This window comes from Marmota monax, unplaced genomic scaffold (genome assembly GCF_021218885.2).
Source record: "Marmota monax isolate L192 unplaced genomic scaffold, Marmota_monax_Labrador192_F-V1.1 WCK01_AAM20220418_F8-fsc00076, whole genome shotgun sequence".
Taxonomy (NCBI): Eukaryota; Metazoa; Chordata; class Mammalia; order Rodentia; family Sciuridae; genus Marmota; species Marmota monax.
Window position 1 is genome coordinate 6,920,119 of NW_026692843.1, and position 23,448 is coordinate 6,943,566.

At 50.3% G+C, this 23,448-nt stretch overlaps 1 long non-coding RNA gene across 1 annotated transcript in view; it reads left to right on the forward strand.

The window, feature by feature from the left end:
* The window catches only part of LOC124095620 (uncharacterized), a 57,717-nt gene that overhangs the window by 12,039 nt on the left and 22,230 nt on the right, over positions 1 to 23,448 (forward strand). Inside the window, exon 2 of the long non-coding RNA XR_006852539.2 lies at positions 3,314 to 3,450. This is a non-coding gene — a long non-coding RNA (uncharacterized LOC124095620). The remainder of the gene's footprint in view (positions 1 to 3,313; positions 3,451 to 23,448) is intronic.

A 23,448-nucleotide genomic window follows, 5' to 3' on the forward strand; every position in this document is an offset into this window, starting at 1 on the left:
TTGTGGAGGTTGCTGCTGCTTCTCTCCTGCCCCTGATTTCCCATGGTGGCCACCTGATGCACCCTGTGGCCAGCCCTGAGGAGGCCAGGGAAAATGGGCAGCAGTGAGGGGTGGTGTTCCTCCCACCAAGAGGGCAGGGATTCTGAAGACACAGCTTGGGGAGGGAGGGTCCTCTGTCCAGTGTGGGGTGGGTGCTTCCTTCTCCTACCACCCATCTGCAGAGCCTGGCCCTCAGGCTCCTGAAGGGCAGGCACAGAACTCACGGTAGACCTAGGATGCTGGTGGCCACCTGCTCAGCCCATGGCAGACCAGCCCCCAGCGGCAACACATGTTGGTCTTTGGAGTCAGGACAAGGGAGGGACGGATGAGATTCTAGGATTTGGGCTCCTGGTCTAGTTTGGAAGACCGATTACCTTAGACTGAGCTTGTCTGGGCTTGGAGTAGCTTCCTTGGTAGCAAGTGTCCTAGAGGGAGGAGGGACCCTAGGATCTAGCACCCTTCCTCTGAGACCCTGCATGAGCTCCCTGGCCTCCTGACCTCTCTCTTGTCCCTTTGCAGACACTCACTCTGCCTCCCTGTGAGCAGGAGCCACTGACCTGCAGGCTCAGGCCTGCGTGGAGGGACAGACAGAGGGAAGCCAGGGCTGGGTGTGTCTCTGGCTCCATAGAGCCAGATGAGACAGGCCGACTTTCAGCAGGCCAGTGTCTGCGTCCTTGCGGGCCTGGGAGGGCTCATCCAGCTTGTGCCAGACCCTTCTATCAGGGGAACAATAAGCCCTCATGTGTGCTCAGCACACCAGCAGGTCCCTTATTCAATACATGGTGCCAGCTCTTCCTCTGACTAGGCGCTGGTCCAGGCCTTGAGGACAGACCAACCAGCAAGGCAGGCCACCGAGGTCTCCCAAGAGCTGGGCAGCAGATGGCATTCTAGTCCAGATGGTGACCCCAGCTGCTCATACAGATAAACCACAAAGCCTCACCCAATAAAAGTGTATTTCTCACCCTGCCACTGCCCTGTTTATTGGGGGGCTGCTCCATGTGGTCATCCAGGGCCCCAGGCACTGTCCATTGTGGAGGTAGTCAGTGTAACTCATCAGAGAAGGAGTGGAATGGAGTCGCGATCACTGGGGGGTTAGGGTAGAGCCTGGAAGTAGAGGCCCCCTGAGAACGGGCGGAAGAGACCACAGGGCCCACTCCATCCAGGCCTCAGGACGCAGAGAGCACAGGGATGGCCTAGAGCAGTCAGCACTGCCCTGTGACCCTCACTGGCCCATGAGAGGTGACTGACTCGTAGCTGCTCTGTGACTGCCTATTGTTGAATGGCAGGAGAGAGCAGAACACCAGGCCTTGGGTTCCTCCAGAATGTGGGTGGAGGCCTGGCAAGGTCTAGGGGCTCTCAGGACAAACAAGCCACTGCAGGGAGAGAGCAGGCAGGGCCCACGGTGACACCCCGCCAGGCAGGACAGAGCCGGGCACAGGGGGAAGGGCCAGTCTCTGTCCTGGGCGAGGCATCTTCTATTCCATCTCTGGAACGGCTCTGTACCACTGTACTTTTTTCTGTGTTTGTTTTATTATTTGAAATTTTCTTTAGAAATTTAACAGGCTTGGTATGTTTCTTTGTTTCACTGTTTTCCTCTGTGCATAGATTACATGCTTTCAGCAGCATCTGCTGTGAATTTTAATTACGATGCTCAACTCAAAGGGAGCCTCACAAAGCAGCCTGTGTCGTTAGCAGTCCAGGGCCATGTTGACGGCACAGACGGAGGTTGCAAAGTGCGTCAGGAGACTTGGAAGCCAGACAAAGGAAATACAATCCAACAGTCCTCCCCTTGTCTCACCGCCTCCTTGTTAAGAGGACTCTGTAGCAAGGGACAGCTATGCATAAAATCACATTTGGTTTATGTTTTTAGCCAACAGTCGTCTTTTGGTTCTTTAAGGCAGCATCACAGAACCTCAGCACCTTTTAAAGTAGCAATTGTGGGATTTGTAGTTGGACAGAATGAAAAGCGCCTTTCTGTGTTTGGCTTCTTCAAGCTGCAAAAAATAAGCTTATAAAATGTCACAGAACCGGGCTGCCGCTACTTCTGAAGACTTCTGGTTTGGTGCACGTGGTCCCTTGTGGTTTGCCCTGCCATTGCCAGGGGCAGATCTGTGCATAGGCTGGAGCATCCTGCTCCTCTGGCTGAGTCAGGCCAGGCTGCTGGTCCACCAGGTCTGGGTCCAGTTCTGCTGGACATTGGCGGCCTGCCATGGAGCCCATTCTCGACAGAGCAGATGTGTCTCCTATCCTTGTCGTATGAGCAGCATCATGACTACATTCTATTTCAGAAGCAAATTGTACTGATCGTAAACTGTAATTATGTGGTAATTATTTGGCTGCCACTGTAAGTATCTGGGAGCTGCAATTTCCTTACACAGTGGAAATCGTATCTCCTGGAGCCCTCTCGCCAGGCTGGCCCTGGGTACCTGGGCTTCCAGGAGGAGGTCTCAGGTCCTGCCACCTGATGCTCTGTGAATGCGTCCTGAAGGGCAGGAGCAAACCACAGCACTGTCTGAGCTTGGGCACCCCATCTGTGCAGGGATGCGGCTGATCCTGATGCTGCGGTCCGGTGTTTGCCTCTGGGGGTTGGTACTGTACTGGCACTGCTACAAGCCTGGCTAGAGCAAGTGTTAGGGAATATTTATCAAATGGCATTTGACTTTCTGCTGGGCACATCTTAGCCAGGGCACCAATGCCCAGTTCCAGCTCTGGATAAAAATATACCTGACACAGGCACTGTCTAGCCCTCGGGTCATAAAGGACAGTGCCCCCAGGCAGGGCTGGGTGGGTGCCAGTCATCTTTGCTGATCCTGCCAACCTCCTATGGGGCTGTGCCTCCTTTACCTAATGAGATTGGATACCTGCCAGGTCTTTTGCACAGGGACTTATCATGGTAAGAAGGCTCAGTGCAGGTTAGTGTCCTACATTCCTGGCCTGAGACAGGGCAGGGGTTGGCATCCATGGCCGTCTACCTCAGGGCCCAAGTGGGTGGTGACCTTGCCTCTCTGCCTTCTAGGGATCGGGACTCTGATCTTTGGGATCATCCATCTCCAGGGACAGCAAGCCCTCATTGCATTGTCCCTGGCTCTTTTCTGTGGCCCCTTTGCTCCTCTGGGCCTTAGTGTTTCTGCCTTGCTGGTGCTGGAGGGCAGCGGGAGGACCTCTGGAGTTGAGGGATGCTGTGTTATTTCCTCCCTGACTTTTGCCACTGGAATTGTTCTTGGGACTCCAGGCATGCGATCCGTTATGAAGACCTGGTCTCTGTTCTCCCTAGGTGTCCTGCCTCCCCCTTGTAAGTCCTGCTTTGTGACTGAAGACACAGCTCTCTCTTTGACCCAGAGGAAGAGCCTGGTGGAGGGAGGCCCACATGTGATGATCATCCTGCTTCGAGAAGGGCGCTTTATAGGTTTGGTGAGTAAGTTTTGACATTTATCTCTCAGGGCTGCTCCTCAAGATGGGAAGGAATGAGGCAGGGGGGATTTGGTTGGTCTATGCCTGGAAGCCAGGGAAACATTGAGCGATTGATTGGTCCCCTGACACCACAGAGAGGGGTCCGGTCCTCAGGTTTGCTGAGCTGCAGCGCACGGGAGCTTGGTCTTCCCTGTGGGAGATGGCAGCCCTGTGCCTCTTTCAGAGTGGGACACCTCCCGGGGGACCATTCAAGCACGGTGGGCAAGGACAGGCCAGCCCCCATCAGGCATGGGCTGCCATGGAGCTGGCTGAGTTGCTGGGGAGGGCACAGGTTGCACACTGACGGGGCTGCTGGCACTGACCTGTGCTGTGCTGCCAGTCCGGCTTCCTTCATGCTTAGTCTCTGGGCCTGTTTCCACCCCGGGCTGGCCTGTGGCTGCCAGACCTGGCCCAGGAGAGCCAGCACTCAGAGGAACGCAGCTGCTCCCGAGCAGGTGCCCAGATTGGAAGGCCCAGCTGGCCTCTTCCTCTCCGTGCTCGCAAGGCGGCTTCTCAGGGCTCCCTGGCCAGTGTCACGGGGGAATCTACGTAGGCAGCTGCTCCGATGTTTCAGGATGGAATAAAGGAGACCCGGTCTGGCTGTTGAGCTGAGGTGCAGTCACGGCCCCCGCTGCCTGATAGCCACCTGTGGTTGTGAGGCAGGCCCTTGGAGGACCCTTCCCCACACTGCCGTGCACAGGCCTTCGTGGCTCAGGCATCCACAGCACCACGGCAACAAAGCAGGAGTTGTGCCAGTGCTTGACCCCAGGCCCTGCGGCTGACCGTGAGCGTCCATCAAGGACAAGGGGTCATTTGGAAAAATCAGTCCATCCACTGAAGTGTAGACGGCATGCTCACGTTGTCTCGATCAATAACACTAGACCTGGTGTGGAACGTCACATCCTGAGAAATTGTCTTAGCAATTACAGTTATGGTCACTGGAAATTGAAAGTGTGTGTGTGTGTGTGTGTGTGGTATATGGTGTGTTTGTGATATGAGTGTGGTTGTATGTTGTGTGTAGTTTGTGTGTGCATGTGTGGTGTGTATGGTGTGTGCAGTGTGTGTGTATGGTGTGTGCAGTGTGGGTGTGTGTGGTGTGTGTGTGCAGTATGTGTGTATGGTGTGTGGAGTGTTGTGTGATGTGTCTAGTTGTATGTGTGGGTGGTATGCAGTGTGTGTGTGTGTGGCCTGTGTGTGTGCGTGTGTGTGGTTCATATACACAGGATCAATATCCTGTGCGGAGGAGTGTGGTGGGTGAGGAAGAGCACAATTTCCAGCATTGCTCTTACCTTGGGGTAAACCCTGGGAGAAGCGCAGGATGCAGCTCTGGGAAGAGGGCAGACACATGAGCACCTTTCCTGGTTGCTAGAGAAGAGCCAGCATCTGCAGGTGGAGCACGGCAGTGGGGGGCAGAAGGCCTGGCTGCCTGGATCCATCTACTGCATGGACGTCTGAGGCACCAGTTTCACTTTAAAAATGCTAGTGTCACTGGGCACAGTTGCACATGCCTGCAATCCCATAGCTTGGGAGGTGGAGGCAGGAGGATCAAGGGTTCAAAGCCAACCTCAGCAAGGCCCTAAGCAACCCAGCGGGACCCTGTCTCAAAATAAAATAAGAAAAGGGCTGGGGTGTGGCTCAGTGGTTAGGTGCCCCTGGGTTCAATCCCTGGTACCTAAATAAATAAATAGATGCTGGTGTCGACAATGTGCCAGAATCTATACCCCATTCCAGTCTTTGAGTACCAACACCTGACAGGTGGCCTCAGTCTGCAGACCTGGGATCAGGTCGCTCACGAGGACAGAGACATAGTGCCTACATGCAGGGTCCAGGTGCTGGCACCTGGCCAGGCCTCCTTGCAGGTGGTCCCATGGTGGAAGGCGAGGCTGTGTGTGGGAACAGGAGGGGGTACTGGCCCTTTGGTCAGGAGGTATGGCCCTCAAAGCCTCATTACCTCTCGAAGGTCCCGCCTCTTGATACTGTTAGACAGGAACTGAATTTCAGTGCTGACTATGGAGGGAACAAGTGTCCCAGTCATACCAGGGTCAATTTGCAGACTCTAAGGGCTCTGAGGTCCCACAGTCCCCACTGCTTCAGCCTGACTGAGAGGTGCAGAAGGTGGAAGTAGGATCAGAATGCACCACAGTGAACTTGATGTGGTTAATTTTTTATTTTAAAATTTTAGACTAGGTGCCGCAGTCTGGCTGGGCACAAATGCCGCAGTCTGGCTGGGCACACAATCACGAGCCACCACACAGCTTGTAGATTCAAACAGCAACTCTTTATTCCCGAACTCACACCAGCCGTCTACAATCACGTTCTGGGGAAATCCACGTTCTCTTCCCAAATCCGCGTTCTCTGCCCAAATCCACCTCCACTGGGCATCTGTCTCCCAAAAAATACTGTCTGAATCCCGTGAGAACTCAAGGGGAACTCAGGCAGCAGGATATGCCCTATTCCCAGCAGGAATAATCTTAAACCTTAAACCTGGAACCTAAACCGGGAACGCCCTAAACCCGATTATCTTAACCGGGAACACCCTAATCCGCCTTGGTCCTTGAGCAAGGTCACCTACATTCAATGTCACTGCAACATGGGGTACGCTGGCAAGGAAACTGTCATACCCACTTGGCTAATGGCTCCCAGCATCTCCCCCCTTCTGATTAATTGAACAACAAGCAACGTGGCTTAAGGACCGTGCCTGGTAGGTTGTCCAATTCAACATATGGTTCTTACCCGTCATCGGAAAACTGACCTTTAGGCGTCAGCCTCCTGTCTTAGGTTGATACCACTGCAATTGAATCATACCCGTCACTGACTACCGGTCCAGCATACAGCCATACTTGTGGATAGGTCTATGCACCAGTGGGGGGGTGAGGTTCTTTGCCTCACCTCTGTTGGCCCCCAAATTTGGCCTTGGTGCCAGTGGGGGAGTGAGGTTAATGTGGCTTAAGGATCGTGCCTGGTAGGTTGTCCAATTCAACATATGGTTCTTACCCGTCATCAGAAAACTGACCTTTAGGCGTCAGCCTCCTGTCTTAGGTTGATACCACTGCAATTGGATCATACCCGTCACTGACTACCGGTCCAGCATATAGCCATTGGCCCCCAAATTTTAGACCATCACTAGCAGAAGGGAGGAGGATACAGAAATGCCACAACACCTAGCCAATTGACGGCTCCTTGGGAAAAATTGCATCACTGATGACACCATCAGCAAAGATATGCCAGCACTACCACAATTAACATGGGGTGCGCTGGCAAGGAAATAAAAATTGCATCACTGGTTAATCACTGTCACAGATGTAAGAATGGCCAAGCTGGAGTTCTGGATATCAGCTGTTATGGATTTGAGTCAAATCATCTTCTTTTCCATCTGTAGAAATTGTTTTAGTTAATCTCTCTGGAATCCAAATCGGCTGCTGTTCTCCCTGTGGAAACACACAAACAAAACCCCGACTCCAGACAATCACTGGGTCAGGACCTTTCCATTGTCCTGTTAGAATATCTTTCCAAAGTACCTTAGGCTTATGTACATTTTTTGGATACATGTGTCTTTCCACAGCACTAAGTCCTTATGAATCCAAATTTAAAAAGTTTAGAGTAAAAAGGGTGATTTTAAGTTTATCTTTGGGGGATATATACCCCTTTCAAATTCCCTCTTTTTGCTTTAATAAGTATATGTCTGTATCTAATAGTTGTCTAGCTTTTTGCATTTTTCTATCTGAAATACCTTACTTGACGTTTTCAACCATTTTTTATCTTATTTCTATCTTCTAGTTTTTTTTCCCCCCCTAAGGTTTGTACATTCACCCTTAGTTGCTTTTTTTTCCTTAGTTTTTTTGTTTCCTATTTTGTGGGTTTAAAATTATTGTCTTCCTTCATCTTTTCTATCTTCCTATATCTTTTTTATCTTTTTTTTTTAACTTTCTATACTTGTGTCTTTAAAGTTTTTCACTTCAAATTTTTAATCTATCTTTCTACATCTTTTCTCTTTTTTTACCTTTCTGTACTTCTGTCTTTAAAGTTTTTCACTTTAAATTTTTAATCTTCTTTATCTAAATATATTTTATCCTATTATCTTCCCATTTTTTTTAAGTAATGCCTTTATGATTAACTAGGCTTCGAATGACGAAATCTTTCCTCTGTCATGAAGGCATTTTAACCACCTTCAATTTAACCTTTTAAAGCCTTCCAATTATCATCTATACTGTACTTTTAAATGTACTTTTTCACCACCTACAGCTTCACTCTTTTAAACGAGGCTTAGATTCTGTTTAAATCGCTTTAATGTTAGTTTACATGGCTGCCCTTCAACCAAAGGCTTTTTTTTTTTTAACTCCATTGAGAAGCTTTGTCTCAATCTGCCATGTACAAATACCTTTTTCTTTTTTCTTCCTTTCTCAAGCTTTTAAAGTAAGTCTAGTTTCCTCAAATTCTTTTTAAATGGCATTTTACAACTTTTTACTTTACCACACAGAGATTATCTCATCTAGAAACATTTCTTTTTCCTTTAACCTTTTATATTAAAATATATTTCCACATCTTGAATCTTTTTCTATCTCTTTTTTAACCGTTAACCCTTTTTATAAATTCACATTTTGAAACAACTCTTATAAAATTTCTGATTTAGACAAATTACTCCACTTTAATAAAATGAAAGACTTTCATGTTTTTTTATGATACTATAATACTATAATTGAAACCCAACTGAAAATTTTTCTACTCTTTGTATATAAATTACACATGATAGAATCTTAACTCTTAGTAACCTTGTTTTAGCAAAGACACAGACCAAAGCAACATTAAACCTTTTTTCCATTTACCAACTTATGAAAACACACATAATGTTTAAATATATTACCTTATGGAACTTAATAAGTAAAGACTACTTGATTTCATATTTAGTGGTTGATATTTTAACACTTTAGCTTTGTAAATTAATCAGATGTCTGTAAAAACCAAGATCTTAGACAAATGTAGTAAACAAAACTAGCCATCTCTTTCTTGAAGAAAAATCCTTCTACAGGATACCATGATGGTCTCATTAATATACTTAATAACTCATCTTTAAAAAGCCATTGGCTACATTTTTGTATTGTATCAACGTATGCCCTAATTGTTCTTGGTCTCACTGGGGTGCCTCCTTCCTCTAACAATTTCTGTTGCTCGGAGGCGAATAACTTCAAACCTTGAGTCAACCATTTTCCCAGGTTTGCCTGAGAAAGTTCTAGGAACAGGCAACTTGAAACAAAAACAAGATAAATCAAAACAATAACACATTGTTTTTTGAATTGGTCACCCATTCTTTTGCTCTTCCTCAGGGGCGAGCAATTTCACTTACCTCCAAGCTTCAGAAGTTCCCCGTACGGGCCACCAAATGCCGCAGTCTGGCTGGGCACACAATCACGAGCCACCACACAGCTTGTAGATTCAAACAGCAACTCTTTATTCCCGAACTCACACCAGCCGTCTACAATCACGTTCTGGGGAAATCCACGTTCTCTTCCCAAATCCGCGTTCTCTGCCCAAATCCACCTCCACTGGGCATCTGTCTCCCAAAAAATACTGTCTGAATCCCGTGAGAACTCAAGGGGAACTCAGGCAGCAGGATATGCCCTATTCCCAGCAGGAATAATCTTAAACCTTAAACCTGGAACCTAAACCGGGAACGCCCTAAACCCAATTATCTTAACCGGGAACACCCTAATCCGCCTTGGTCCTTGAGCAAGGTCACTTACATTCAATGTCACTGCAACATGGGGTATGCTGGCAAGGAAACTGTCATACCCACTTGGCTAATGGCTCCCAGCAACTAGGGGCTGGGGATGTGGCTCAAGCAGTAAACGTGCTCGCCTGGCATGCACAGGGCGCTGGGTTCGATCTTCAGTACCACATAAAATAAAAAATAAAGATGTTGTGTCCACCAAAAACTGAAAAATAAATATTAAAAAATTCTCTCTCTCTCTCTTCTCTCTCTCTCACTCTTTAAAACAAAATTAGACTAGTTTCAAGTTTACAGAAAGTTTACAAAGATGTAGAATGTTCCAGGGTCCCTCAGTCCCTTTCCCTGTTGACATCTTACACTTCTGCACTCATACCTTGTCGTTAATTAAGTCCACACTTTGTTCATGGGTCCTTAGTTCTTGTGCTAAGGAACCATGAACAACGGAGCCCACATTGCATCCGGCCACCATGCTCCTCGGCTTCCTGGGCTGTGGAGATCCTTGGACCTTCCTTGCTCTTGAAGACTTTGATGGCTGAGGGGTTTGGAGCAGGGATTTTGCAGTGTCTCTCAGCTGGGATTTTTCTGAGGCTTTTCTCATGTGGGACTGGGGTTGTGGGTTTGGGGAGGAAGACCACAGAGGTAGAGTGACAGTACTTCACATCGAGGTAAGGGTTGACCCTGTCAGCTTGACTGACCATTGCTGCTGTTGACCTTGATCACCTAGCCAAGGTAGTGCTTGCCAGATTCTCCAACCTGTGCTCCTTCATGGGCTGCATATCTAATGGAGGAGATAGAAGTGCCAGTTCTGTAGCCTTCTAGGGCTCTGGACTCACAGGATGGCCAGATGCCCAGCATCACCAGGAGGGACCCCGTGTCCTCCTGTGCTGGGCTGAGGAACTGCCAAAAAAAAAAATCCAGGGGAAATAACCTTCTTGTAAGAATGTGTCTGGCACAGTGAGGAGTGTCCCTGAAGCCCTCCTGTATCTCTACTTTGGTCACTGCTGATGGACCAGCAGGACCACTCGTCCTGCCTGGCTGGGCCCATGGATCTACCTCCACCCTTAGGAGCAGTGACTTCCAGTATAGCAAAGAGATGCCAAGTGGGGAACTGTTGGTAACGTTCCCAGTGAAACTCAGAGTATTTTGGGATTCCGCTTGGGAAACATCTTCCATTCAAGTTTCTACTTGAAGAGTGCGTGTTTGCAAAGAAAATGTGCAAGGAACCATTTCCTTGTGACTGAGTACAAAGCAAGACTATTTTTATCAAACTATTTTCACACCACGCCCTTACAGCTAAGAGGGCCTAAATTTTGAAGGAGGCGTCTTATGCTACAAACATCTTCCTGCAGGAGCCTGGGGCAATGGGGACCCCTTCTTGCTAGCCCCAATAACTCGCCCAACATTTTGTGGACAGGAGACCCACTCACCTTTATGTCCACGCTCTTCCATCTGGAGCACTAAGCTACCTTCAAGGGCCCACGTCAGTCCGCCAGCAGGAAAGGTGGGCCGTGGCTCCTCAGGTCTCCCAGGTAATGTGGACATTCTGGCAGGTTTGTGAAAGATCAGTTGCTTCTTTGTTGCTATATTTCATGTTAATTGTATTTTTTCCCCCAAAGTGTGTGGGGGAGGCAAGCAGACTTGAAGTTAGAGGGTTTGAAAAAATAACTGATTAAAAGAAGCCCAACCCTCCCAGCCTCCTGGAGGCCGGGTGTGCACTGGTTAGAGCTGTGAATGCTGGGAGCCCAGTCCTGTGGAAGTATTGAGGATCCTAGAAACCACCGGACTTCACACCAACTCATTTTTTCCCCATGGTGCTGGGGAGTGAACCCAGGGCTTTGTGCATGCGAGGCAAGCACACAAGCTCATTTTTGACATGGACTTCGTTAGGACTGATTCCCATTGAGATGGCTTAACTTTACAGGCTTCGTAATGTAGCAAAGTAGCATTGTCATCCTGCAGCCTGTCCGGTGTCATGTTTGTTTCCCAGTGTTGTAACCTAAACACTATTTGAACCCCCCCCCTCCCCCCATAGTTGTGCGGCTGCGCAGTCATGTGCCTGGGTGCCTCTGCTCCATTGGAGTCTCGTCCAGGAGCAGGCAATTGCTTGTGACAGCTGGAATTTTCCTCAGTCCCGCGGGAGAAAGGATCCAGTATTTTATTGTTATTAACCTCCTGTTATTAAGTTCTCAACACTGTTGTGCAGCTCATCTGAGACTTCTCACTTGTGAATATTAAGTGGTGTTCTCATTGAGGACATATTTCCCTTTTTGTGTGCATTATGAAATTCCACATCCTGAGCAGCTGGGGGAGTGAAAGTGGCAGTCGGGGTCCTCAGAGGAGACCAGAGTGTGGTCCAGACTATCTGCAAGGGTGTGGGTGTCTACAAGATCTGTTGGGCTAAAGGCTGTCTTGTCCCCCAGAGCCCCATGGTTAGGGCAGTGGGGACTCCTTTGGGTGGTGCAAGTGGAGGGAGCAGAGGGAGACAGTGAGGGCCTTAGCAAGAACAGGTGTGTGTGTGTGTGAAGCTGAAGTGCAGTGACAGGACAGTCACTGTGTGCGCTTTCCCCCTGTGTGCTCTGTGGGCCTTGGATTCTGCTTCTGAGCCCCTCCTGCAGCCCAAGTAGGGTCACAGTCCTGCCAGCAAGGGGCATGGGCACTCAGGATGGGCATGCAGGAGGGAGCGTGCTTCCCGGCCCCTCCACCTGCCCCCGTGGAAAGCACTTCCTCACATTCCTTCGGGACTGGGACTGGAGGACACTGCTAAGCCTCATCGAAAGGGGACCTGGGAAAGACGTGGTAAAGGTCATTCCCATTACCATATCTTTTTCTATTTCGGTAACACAAAGACATCTTACATTTTTCAGTTGCTAAACTATAAATCTTATAATCCCCACAAAACCCAAGTCTCCACTGCTCTCTAAGTACAAGGCTGCAGGAGGTGTATAGGGCCTGGGTACCAGTGTGCATGCTACCAGGATGGGGCATCAGGGAGCTGGTGCAATTCAGAGTACATCTGCGACTGCTGGTCTGGGTCAGCAGCAGAGCCCCTGCCTTAGGATGACCACCCAGCTGGGTCTGCTGGGCTGTGGATCCTTCCTCTGATTAATCTAGGAAACCATGATTGCAAAGCCTTGGAGGGAACAATTGCTATAGGGTCCCAAACACATTGAGGTTGTAAGAAGAATTCATTGTAACCTCACTCTGATGTGGATGAATAATATGAGAGAGAGAGAGAGAGAGAGAGAGAGAGAGAGAGAGAGAGATCCTATCATTTTCTGTTCTCTCTGAGAACACCAGCAACTTAATTATAAAAAATCAAGCAAAGAGAAACAGGTATCATTGTAAAACATCAATTGATTGATTGGTCAATTTGTTTGTTCATTTGTTCTCCAAATGTTCGTCACATCTCTCCTATAGGTCAGGCTCTGTGCTTGCACAAGGATAACAAGATTAGCACGACAGATGTGGTCCCTGCCATATCCGAGCTCTATCCACTGGGGGAAGCTAGACATTAAAATCAAGTAATTGTATAAATCACAGTTTAATTATAGTTGGAATAAGTGTGACAGAGGAAAGCACCGTGAAGATAGAATGGGGAGCTGTAATGTCATTCTGACCACTAGGCACCCTGAGGACCACGTTGGGCAAGGTCCCACAACACCTGAGAGCAGCTGAATCCAGGGTGCTGGGGACAGTTTTTACCTGGTCATCAGGCACAGTAGCTGAGAGACAGGTGCTCCGAGTGTCTGTCTTAGGGTACTGTGGTTTTGCCTGGATGTGTCCCTGAGGTTGCATGACAATCTACCTGCTTGCCAACATGGCCCTTGGGCATCTCCTGAGTAAGTGGTACATGGAGTTGTGCTGAGAGAGTGAGCTCTTCTAGACCATCTCATCACCTTGATGCTGAACCTGTGTCCCTGGAGAGCACCACATACTCAGGAAATAACACTGAGTCCAAGATTCTCTCTAAAAATAAATACTAGCTGATTGCCACCTGCTTCAAAATCATAGTTATAAAGTTAGAGCAGTAAGAACATTTATTTCCATAGCAATTTCTTTTGGAAAATAATCTGAGAAGGTTCTCATCCTATGAAAAGTGGGGCTCTATGAAAAGTGGGGCTGTACTTGAATTTGCCCTAGGAAGGAAGCCTGGGGGCTCCAAACGAGGGGCTGGTAGCTGACAGGTGGAGAGCATCTGGGGCCTGGAGGCTACTGGGTCCTCACCTTATGAGAAGCAGAGCCTCTTGGGTTGGGAAGATGGCTCTTGGCTACCAGCCCTCTCCCAAAGTGATAGGGGGTCTGCTGCTTTTTCTGGAAGAACCAGAAACATTTTAAAGCACATTCTAATCAACAGATGAGTTGATTTTTCATTTTAGAGAACAGCACAGTAGTGGGGAGTGTTTAGAAGTTGGAAGGACTTGAGGTCCTTGCCTGCACTTCTCTCCTCTCATGAAAGAGCTGAGAAAAAATGCTGGGGAGTGGTCCAGATGTTTCCTTGCAGGCCCAGCTGGCGTCCCTTTTCCACTGTGCACAAAGATTTTGTCACTTCCTTCTAAAAAGCCCCTCTCTTTTCTATTTTTAAGTGAATTTAAATCTGACTTTTCTGCAGGGAAAAGCACAACAGATTGACACCCCTGGTGGCAGGTAGGGGACCTCTAAGGAAGTCCCTCCCGAGCTGCTCTGTCCAGCCAGGCCCCGGCAGCGTGTCTCCCCTCCTGGAGGCCTGGGCTGGTCACTGCATGCTTGCTGGGGCACTAGGGGCACAGGTACATGCTGGGCCTTGGTGGCCACCTCGTTGGCTATGTGGAGAGAGACACTTGCAGAACCAGCAGATGGGTGCATGGCACACAGGCCTGGCATGCTGTGCTGGTCTGGCTGCCCACTTCTGCAGATGCCTCCTGTTCCGTCTCAGTAACACACCTGTGGGAGGTTGGAAAGGGAGTCTAGGGTCATGTGCTTAAAATGTGTGTTTTTTGCCTTGACAATAGAAAGGAGATCTTGAGTCTAACCCAAGTGTAAATAGAGCTTTGGGTGCACGACAGTTAAGCAGTCAACGCCACCATCCCTGCCTCCTAGGGCCATGGCCAGTGTTCCTTGCCCATCCTTCCCTGCATCCATTTCAGCACAGGTGACAGGGAGCCAACTGCTGACACCAGGAGCCTCTGCCCACAGCTGGTCCGTGTGTTAGTCCTGGCAGCCATTATCCACCACCAAGTGCAGCCCACGCTTCCTGCCTGCTGTCTCCCATCAACCCTGGCCCTGCGGCACTCTTAAAACAGGCTCTGGACATGGTGACCAGACCTGGGCACTGTCCTGCTGGAACCATTAGTGTCTGGGACTGCTCTGGTGGACTGCAGACACGGCCCAGGAGGCCCTGCCCTCCCCAGCCCTCTGCCTGCTGGATGCCCCTGGCCTCTCACTTTCCTCCTCCTCCGTCTGCATCAGACTCCAGTCCCAGCAGTTCTCCCTGCTCGGCTTCACTTGGGAGACTTCCTGTTCACTTTGCCCTCTGCTTGGAAGGCCTGGGGTTCAACATGCCTGGCTCTGGCACGTCTGAAGGCACAGTGGGCTGCCTCTAGGATGCACTCGCTCAGACAGAATTTGCTGCTTTTGGTAGCTGCACATCACCACCGAAGTCACGTCGCCTCAGAAGCAAGCGTTGGTCCCTCTCTGCCTCATTCAGTAGGTCGTAAACGCACATGAAGGAGTGTCGGGGCTTGTTTGCTGGTGTGTTCCCAGGCCCAGGGCCGTTCTGGTCACAAGAGCTGCCCAAGAGCGGGCTGCGTGGTGGAAAGGCTAAAGAGCTGGGGGAGATGCTGGCCAAGGCGACCCTGCACTCAAATGCCTGTGTCCAGCACCCTCCTGCCACGCTCTCCTTCACTGTCTCACCCCTGGTGGAGTCGTCCTGCTCACTCAGGAGGCCGCGGGGCGAGATGGTGGCTGGGCATCTGTGCAGGCATTTAGTGTGGCTTTGAGGACTCGGGGACACCCATGGTGTGATGAGGTCTCTGACACGTGCTGTTCCCTCCCTCCTCTCCTGGTGACCATCAGGAGGAGAGTTTTCTTTTTAAAGTTTATGGCCTCAGTGGTTCGATCTCAGTTACAGTGCCCCTAACAGCTGTTACTCCTTGCAACAGTGGATCAGAAATGAAGCTGAGCTCAGGCTTAATGGAAATTGTCCCTTGAAAGGTTTGAATTCAGAGCATTTATTCTCCATTAATTTCAAGCAGACTCTAAATTGAGCAAAACAGTTCCTGTCTTTCCTTTTAGTTGCAGGTTTTAGCTGACAAATGGATGCCAGGGCTGTCCAGCTTGATTGCAGCCATTGAGACATGCCAATTTCAGCAAATGTGCTCATCTCTGCGACTCACGTCCTTCCAGTTGGAGTCTGGGCTCCGCTGAGCGTGGTTGGTGTGGGAGTGTGGCGTTCACGGCGAAGCCCCCCCTGCTGAGGCAGACGGTGCACCTAAGTTGCTGAGCAGCACTGGGAGAGACCCAGGGATGGCCAGGGAAGGGGTCAAGGGGCTCTGTGCTGAATGGAGGAGGCCATTTGGGCCAAAGAGCCCCACCCTGCACCCTGCTCCCACCCACAAAGGGCTCTCTCTCTTGCTGCACAGGGTAGTGTTGGGGCCATTGGCAGCAGCAGGACTTCTCCACAGCATGGTCTAGGTGGTCCCTGTCAGGGTTGGGGACATGAAGCTGTTTCTGTCACACTGTTCAGGAGGGAGCATGCAGCATGCCAGCCAGTGCTTCAGGACCACAGAACACAGCTGGGACGTTGGGCTCTCTCTGTGCTGTGTGGGGACGTCTAACTGGACACTGGTGTGAGGCTTCCCACCCTGCTGGGGAAGGTCCACAGTGGTGGCTGGCATTCTCCACTGGCGGATTTCCCCCGCTAGCCTGTCCTTCTAACCCCTTCACCTTTGACCCAAGTACTAACATCCGTCTTACCAGCTCAGAGGGGTCCAGGCAGAAATGACTCGATATTTTCTGATCACTCTCAGTGTGTGGCCCCGCTCTTGCCTCCTGATGACATCTTGGAGGATTCCACAGGTTTCTGGTCACTTCTGTTCAGGAACAAGGCCAGGCAAATCCACCCTGAACTCCAGTCTCTTCTTCTTCCCTGCCCTGTGAGACTTTAGAGACTTACAGCGAGGAAGGTGGGGTTCAGATTTCATGGCCTCCCCTCCCTTCCGGGGTCTTTGTCTCCCTAGTATGAGCAGGTAGGGAGGCCAGGTATGAAAAGGGACACAAGTCTCTCAGGCACCTGGCTGCTGTTAAGGACCCTTGGTGGTGTGGAATGCAGAGGGAAACCAGGACAAAAGGCCACCTTGGCCGGCATTTCAGAATGGACCGGCAGCCATCAGGACCAGGACTTAGGCATAGGTCAGGTGGCTGACGGGGAACCACCCCCTGGGCTGGGCACATTTGAACTGTGAGCGTGAACGTCTGAACTGGGCCAAGTCTGCAAACCCTGTGGCCGTGCCTCAGTGAACTCTGCTGTCCATCACTTCCCAGCCCCCGGGAGCCCAGTGGGCGGCTCCTCCACACCACATGCCTGTGCGGGGAGCTCCTGGAATCTCTTCTGTGCCTGTGTCTCCTTCCCTGTGAAAACCCTGTGCAATCCCAGCTTCCTGGAGCGAGTGCTCAGGCAGACCTGTCTGAACTGGTGTGTCCCCTGCTGCAGTTCCCGTGACCCCAAATCTCTATCGCCTTGCAGCTCCTGAGTTTGAACTGGAGACAGCTGTGGCTGCTGGCACGTGCCCTCTCACGGCAGACACCCAGTGCTGGCTTCTGATCAGTGCCCCCCTGAGATGCCTGGAGGGCCACGCCAGGGCCTCTCCACACCCCTGGTGTGGGAGACACTTCAGCTCAGCCTGGTACCCACCATCTCACTCTGCCCTGGCAGTCCCTTATGCCTTGGGTCCCCTTGCCCACGGGCCTCCCCTTGGCTGGGCACCAGCAAGCTCACTCAAGCCCATTCCTGGAGCAGTGTCCACGGGACCTGGGGCAGGCCTTGGGTAGAGGCAGGGGCTCTCCTGACCACCACCCTACTCTGCCATCTTCTCCCCAGTGCTCAAAAGAGCTGGAGGCTGGACTGGCCCTTAGGTGAGCCCACACCTAGACTTATTTGCATTTCCAACCCCAGGCCACGTGTTCTAAGTCCCTTCACCCTGGGGCAGCAGGGACAGTGCTCGAAGTCCCCTCCCCATAATTGTGGCTGCCCCTGTGGAGCTGGGCGGGGAGCTCTGGGCTAGCAGTGGAGGCTGATGGTTGCTGCCCTCCTGTTGTCTGTGGCTCTTGGAGATGGGTGAGGGCTCGGGGGCTTCCTTGCCTCAGTCCTCAGCCTTGGGTTCCGACAGATGTACACTCAGCATGGCGGCATCAACCCCTGGCACAAACCTGTGTTCTCTCCCCATCCCTTTCTCCCAGTCCTCGCCCCCACCCTGGTCCTGCTCCAGGGCTGCTGTCCACACCTCTGTCCACCACCCTCTTTCCATGGCCCCAGCTGCAAAGCAGACATCTGCTGCCTCCCCTCTGTGTCCTGTGAGGGGACACTCTCTCTGTGACACTCTGTCCTGTGACCCACTCTGTCTCTGTCCCTCTGATTGTCACCAAGATTCACCAGACATTGCCGCTGGCTAGCTACTTTAATGATGGGAAAGGTGGCGTATCTTGGCAGCTGAAAAGGTAGCTTTCAGTGAGACTTTGAGACTACAGATTACTGAAGGATGATTCACTGAGAACCTGGACCTGCTCATTTACTAGTTATGAGACTATTTGATTTTCATTTTTATTGGGATTAATTTTGTTCTCCTGTGGATTCTGATTAGAGTTCTCCATGGCTCTTGCTGGTACCATGTTGGGCTCCCTGGGCACAGGACTTAGCCAGGCTGTTGCCAGCCTCCTGTGCCACCCACGGCCCAGGTGTAGGATTGGACTTCTGTCCTGTGGCAGGTTGTAAAGGGCCAGCTTTCTGTTCGACCACGTGCTTCAGTGAACTGAACTCCGGTGCCTTCAGAACTACAGGAAGAAGCAGGGCCTCGTAGGAAGAGAGAAAACCTCCACTAACTCTCTGAGTTCTTAGAATGACAGGCTTTTCATTGCTTTTTCTGAAAAATAAAAAAATCACCATGTCTGTATATTATATAAAGTAGGAATATATTTAAATGATTATAAACCAGATGCATTTGCAAACCTTTCAAGAGCAATAGCTCCATCAAGAAAGTGCTTAAATAAAAAATAAATTATTGCAATTTTCAGGTTGAGAAATAAAGTGTGTCTAATTGCAGTGGCGAACAGGAGCATTGAATGAAGCGTATCTGTCTTCTCCAGGAACTCCACCAATCAGTCTGTGATGAGGAAATGTAATGAAGAAACAGACACTATTGGTGAGGTTTAACCGGCCATCCCAGAGTGCCTGCGCTCACCAGCAAGCAGTCAGTCACCCGCTGGCCCACCCCCTTGCTCAGGCCAGGCCCAGGCCCAGCTGCACCCCAAGGCGCCTCTTCTCTCGCCCATTCCTCTTACATGCTCCTTGCTTCAGGAGCCCTCCCGACTGGTCCTGGAAGATCTCCTCCCTGCAGCCTGCAGGGCACCTCTCATGCTCTTGCTCTCCTCCCAGTCTGACGTGGCTTCAAGACTCCAGTTAGAAAGGCAGGGGGTGGGGGGTGCGAAGCTGAGGGTGCCGGCAGGTTCTCTGTGGCTGGCGAGGGGAGGCAAACCAGGCCGACCCTAGTGCGTGCGTGTGGAAGTCTGTGCACGTGGTCCAATGGGGCACCCTGACCATGACAAGACAGCCTTCCAGCCTCCCAGGAGAGTGATGTCTAGGCCTAGCGATGGCTGCTGGGGTCAGTACCATTGTCTGGTCCGCTGGACACTCCCCTCCTGCCACAGTGGTGTGCAGAGGTGGAGAGCTGTCAGCGAGACACACTGGTGCCCTCAGGGTCAAGTGCCCTGCGGAGCCATCTCGGTCACATGACACACCTGCCCTGCTTCCCCAGCCTCCTTCCTGAGCGGGCAATCCCACAGTAGCGAAGCCCTTCCTTGGCCTTGGTCTTGCTGCACCTGTCCTGGTCCCAACAGGTGCTCTCATCTCCCTCTCTCCCTGTTGTTTCCCTCACATCGTCTCATTCAGTAACGAGAATGGAGAGTTTAGTTTTGCCTCCTGCCTGGGACATATGTACACTCTTTGGAAATTTGACTAATTTTTTTTTTTTCTCAAGAGGTGTCGCTCTCTGTGATTCACAGAAGTTCCAGGCACTGAGGCTCTCCCTGTGCTCCGTGGAGAAGTGAGTGACTTCTGATTCCCTCTGTAGACATTTCTGACGTCAGCGAAGGAAGGGATGAGTTCTGTGTGAGTCTGAGCCTGAGTGGGAGGGAGAGTCCTGCAGAACTCAAGGTTCATTGTCCAGCATCAATGAGGAGGCCATTCTAGGCGTCCAGTATTGCTGTCAGCGAGCGAGGGCCGAGTAGAAATGAATGCCGCCACCCAGAGAGTACCACGAACTAGCGCTTCCTTCGTCTTCTCCGCGCCTCTGACATTTCCCTCCTGTGGGCCTCTGCAGTGTGTGAGCACAGCACAACCTGGAAGGTCCTGATGGGTCTCCACTGGCCTAAGTCAGCCGTGAGGTGCCCAGACGTCAGCGGGAAAGACAGGGGTGACCCTGAGAGCTGAGTGTGGACACACACGCCAGTGTCAGAGGCTCCTCGTGGGAAGAAGGGAGCCAAGGAGTGATTCAGAGAGCGAGAGGAGGGGCATGTTTCGCAAATACTGCCTTTGAAATGAAAATGTGTGTGACTATGACAGAGATAAGGCAATCCCAGAGAGCCAGACCCTCAAGTGCACACCACCCAGGCTGAGGAAGAGAACTCGCGATTCTCCCTCTGGTCACTCTCTTGTCCTATTGGAGATCAGCACTGAGTTAAGTTTTGCCACTACCAATGCTTGTGCCTCTTTATTTTCTTTATTGTACACATGCTAGTCCCCAAACGATGTTTTATTTAGCTTTACAGAAATTCTGGATTTCATGTAACCGCGACCACATGTACGTGTTCTTCTGTGGTTCTCCATCTTGCTTAATGTTGAGTTTGTGAGATTCATCCATGGTGACAAGTGAATGGAAGGAACCATAGTTCATCCATCTTTATTGCTTTATAACATTCTGCTAAATGGAGATGGGATGATAAAGCCATCTATCTGTCAATAGATTATGTTCAGGCTTTTGCTGTTATAAAATGCTTCTATAAATATTCTTGAACTTGTCTCCTGGTGAATTAAAGTGATGGATAACACACACATGCACACACACACACACTTCAGGGTGTGGGATGTGCAGATCTTTCAGTTTCATGAGATAATGTCCTTTTTTCTGTAAATGGACTCTACTAGAATTCAGTTGCTCCTCCTTCCCACCAGAGCTGCTCCTTTGTTGTGATGCTCCTCACTTGGCAGGTGTGAGGCAGCATCTGCCTGGCTCTGGCCACTCACTTCCACAAGCATTGGAGAGGCTGAGCCTCTTGTCTTAGGGTTACTGGCCACTGAGCTCCACTTCCTTTTTGGAGAAAGGTTTGAGATTTTTATCTATTTTTAAATTGGGGTCTCTTTACATATTCTGAATACATTTTGTGATTTTTAAAATTGTTTTTAGTTTTTAGTGTTAGTTATACATAGAAGTGGGGCTTATTTTGACATATTCATAAATGCTTGTTATGGGTTAGATACAAGGTATCCCTCAAAGCTGTAAGATAGTTTAGAAATGAACTGATTGGATTATGAGAGCCCAAAACTCACCAATGCATTAATCCACTTGAATGGATTCACTGGGTGGTGGCTGTAGGCAGTGGGGAGTGGTTGGAGGAGGTGTGCCGCTGTCTGGCTGGGCACAAATCATGAGCCACTCAAACAGGAACAAACTTTATTTCCAAACTCCCACAGACACCCGCTCCCCGGGAACCTCTCCCGAACGCCACCCACGCGGCTCCTCCAGGAACACACCACACATCAACCGGAACTCCCTCCCCTGGGCTGCGCACGTACTCACCCTCGGAACCCTGCGAGAACTCAACAGAAACTCTAAAGTAGCAGGCGCCGGAGGCAGCAAGAGCCATCCTATTAGACAGTAAAGGTCTAATATACAACTGAATACACAACCTGTTTCAATCCAGCATAATGGCAATCCAACTTAATGGCTCGCTTCTCAACCAGACTTCTGGTAAAATGCCAGGGGCCATTCCGACTTGGCTGTGGCTCTCAGCAGAGGTGGGTCTCTGGGTGCGTTTGCTTGGGGTTCATACTCTGTCCCTAGTGAAAGAGCCCTTTGCTGCCTGTTGCCATGTCCTGAGCTGCTTTCCTCTTCCCCATGAAGTTCTGCCTTGCGTTGGGCCCCCGAGCAATGGAGCTGGCCGTCTGTGGACTGAGACCTTTGAACCGAGCACCAAATAAACTTTTCCCTCTCTAAAATTATTCTTGTCAGGTCTTTTGGCCACAGCAGCAAAACACTGCCTAAAACAGTACATAACATAGATGCATAACTTTTCATGAATTTGAAACAGCCTAGGCCACATACTTAATAATGCTGTATTAGCAGACATTTTTATTTTAATAAAATCAAATTTGTCTACCATTTCCTTTATGCTGAGCTTCTTTCTCTTAAGAATTATTTCAAACTTTAAATTTATCAGGATGTTTTCCTAATTTTATTCTAATTATTTGTAGTTTTTTTTTTTTCACATTTAAGTCCATAATCATCAGGGTCTGGCTTCTGATAGGGTAGGCAGGAAACAAGCTGTGGAAATGAGCCAGGTGTATTCACGTGGCCTGGAGGAGCATTCCCTCACATGGACTGGCCACAGTTCATACATTATTGTGTGGGGAGATGTGGAATGCTGGTCTCTGGACTCTGTGAATGTTGTGTGGATATCTGTGGACACTCTATGTCCCTGGAAATGATTATTCTTACTTCAGGGCCAGGTGAATAGTGCGGCCACGCCCTGTGCTATTGTGCAGGTGGGCTCTGTGTGCAGGTGTGTGTTGGCACGTGCCTGGGAGTGAGATCTTGTTCAGCTCTGGTGGGTGATGCCAGTGTTTTCCTGGGTGCTGGCCTGGCTCACACGGACTGTCAGAGCGTGGGAACCCCTCCTCCAGGTCCTTGGCAGAGCTTGGTGCCCTCAGGCTGTTTACAGCTTGCCTTTCCAGGCTGGGAATGCCCGTGGGCTCCTCTTCAGATCTTCATCATTCTTTGAATATCTTTCCTTCACCACCTGTCTGCCCCATCTTTTCTGATGCATTGCTCACCCGTCTTGGTTCCACGGATACTCTGTGGACACTCTGTGGTCTCTGTGGACTCTCTATGGATGTTTTGAAGACATTCTATGGTCTCTCTGAACTCTCTATGGATGTTCTGTGGACACTCTATGATCTCTGTGGACACTCTGTGGACACTCTGGATGCTCTGTGAACACTCTGTGGTCCCTGGAAATGATGTGGACTCTCTGTGGATGCTCTGTGGATGTTCTGTGGACTCTCTGAGGACGTTCTGTAGACACTCTGTGAATGTACTGTGGACATCCTGGACTCTGTAGATACTCTGTGGACATGCTGTGGTCCCTGGAAATGCTGTGGATGTTCTGTGGTTGTACTGTGGACACTCTGGACTCTGTGAATGTTCTGTGGATACTCTGTGGACACTCTATGGTCCCTGGAAATGGTTTGAACTCTCTGTGGATGCTCTGTGGAGGCTCTGTGGACACTCTGGGCACTCTGTGGATGCTCTGTGGACATTATGGTTTCTGTAGATGCTCTGTGGACACGCTGTGGTCCCTGGAAACTGAACATCTCTGTGGATGTTCTGTGGACCCTCTGTGGATGTTCTGTGGACCCTCTGTGGATGTACTGTGGACACTCTGGACTCTGTGAATGCTCTGTGGACACTGTGGATGCTTTACCAACCTGGCTTCCGCTGTTGGAAACAGCCTACTTCCTTCCCTGCTCTGTAGGGCCAGTCCCTGCTGGCCCAGCATCTGCCGGGGTCATCTCTGTCAGCTCTGTTCTGGTCACTCCATTCTGCTCCCGTGGGCTGTGCCTCCAGTGTGGGTGCAGTTGTTTAACTAGTTCAATTCGTGACCACTCTGGGTGGCAGGCAGAACAGCAACCTAGATTGTTTCCCTGTTGACACTGCCTTTCATGTTCTGGGTCCCTGGGCTTCTCACTTAAATTTTACAGTAAACTTGTA